This window comes from Balearica regulorum, chromosome 11 (genome assembly GCF_011004875.1).
Source record: "Balearica regulorum gibbericeps isolate bBalReg1 chromosome 11, bBalReg1.pri, whole genome shotgun sequence".
Taxonomy (NCBI): domain Eukaryota; kingdom Metazoa; phylum Chordata; class Aves; order Gruiformes; family Gruidae; genus Balearica; species Balearica regulorum.
Window position 1 is genome coordinate 22,020,370 of NC_046194.1, and position 1,862 is coordinate 22,022,231.

Genomic DNA, 1,862 nt, shown 5'->3' on the forward strand with positions numbered 1-1,862 from the left:
GTCCTGGGAGGGAGCATCAGCCCGTCTCACCCTGACCGGCTACACTTCTGGCCCTGCTAGGGTCAGGGAAAACTTTTACTTCATTTTTTGAGATGAAAAGACCTCCGGTAGCACCAGCTCATGCAGCAGCGCAGGGACAGCACAGCCCACCAAGGAAGTTCTGGCTGAATCCGAAGCAGGCCAAGCTGCCCCAGCCGCCCAAGGAACGTGGAGTCGGTGCAAGGGCAGAGCCGCAGACCTGCACCTCCGGGCACGTCAAAGCTCCTGCCCGCAAAAGAGATGGGCAGTGGGGCGGGACACAGCCTTGTGCCAGACCCCTAGGTCCAGCCTAGTGAGTTAGCAGGAGATAGCAGCTGTCCCTTTTGGGATGCTCTCGCCATGCACCCATTCTTGTCTTCTCTTCTTGATGAGGACCGGGAGCAGCGCTCAGGGCTGGGGGTGCATCAGGGGGTGCATCCCCTGATGTGCTGGGGAACGCAGGGCGCTTGGCCCCGCTGCCTCCGCGGTGCTCCCTGTGGTGCCTTCCTTACAAACACGGCTTAATCCAGCCCTGGAGCACTCCGTAAAAAAAAAATAAATATCAAAACATGAGTCATCCCACTCCAAACCTCAAACCATGTCACAGATCATCCCTCGCCCTGCTGAAGTTCTCCCTCTTCCCCCACATGCCTCAGTGGAAGGGGAAAGGGGAAGCAAACACAGTTTCCCTCATCCCAGTTCCTTGCACAGCTAAAAAATCCTGTCTTGCCTGGCTCACTCTGCCCTCTAGTAGCAGCTGGATTTACAGCAATGTGCTATTTCTGTGTGGTGCCTTGTTCTGCTGCCCGGAGCTGCTCCTCGGCTGCCCTGGCTGGGCAGAGGCACGGTCAGGGGCTTGGGGAGGGGGTAGGGGGTCACCAGAGCCCTGCCCTGGCTCCGCCAGCATCCCTGGCACGGACACGCAGCTGGCACAGGCAGAGCCGTATCATTTTCCCGCAGTCCCAGCCCCTGAGCAAGTCATTTGTGTCCTTCCTTGGCCAGCCTGGAAAATCCCTGCTGGTCACTGGGGCTGGAGCATGGACAGAGCGCAGGCAAGGGGTTTTGCGTGGGCTGGGGGAGCCTGGGAAGGGCAGAGCCCTGCGGCGCAGTCCTTTCTGGACACCCAGACTTGGGTTCTGCTAGCTCCAGCGGAAGGCTTTGACATGCTCTGAGACCAAGCGGCACCCATGGGCTGTGAAAAGAAAGGGGCTCTTTTGGAAGTAGCAGCATCAGACCTCCGGCCCCGCTGCCAGAGACCCCCGAACGATGAGACGAAGCCCCTGCGAGCGTTCGCACCAAATGGCATCTCGGTATGGTCCAGCGCTGGCTCTGCGGCGTGACCAAGGAGAGGACCGAGAATCCTCGGGCAATAGCAGTTGGTAAGAGCGGCGCGCTGGGGAGGACGAGGTTTTCCTCGTGCCGGTTCCTGGGCTCAGCTACGGGCCAGGTCATCACCCTCGGGTGGTCCTGCCTGCGAGCGGGCGATGCTGCGGCGAGACCCAAGGGCATCACGGGGCGCAGAGGAAGCACGAAGGAGACGGTGGCAATGCCAAAACCAGAGAAGACGATGCACAAACCGCTCCCCTTCGTACCGGAGCATCCTTTCAGCTCTTAATCTCGCCAGCTGAAGGATTTCCATCCGGATGGTCTAAACCCTCAGCATATGGCAAGTCTAGGTTGCAAAACTGGGGAAAAATAGGTATTTATCAAAAAAAAAACCAAAAAAACCCCCAACAACCAAAAACCAACCCCAAAGTTATAAGGGAGGGAGCTGGGGTCCCCACGGCCGGCACCGGGGCCGATCGTGCGGAGCGGGGCGGAGCGGGGCGGAGGCGGTGGCGGAG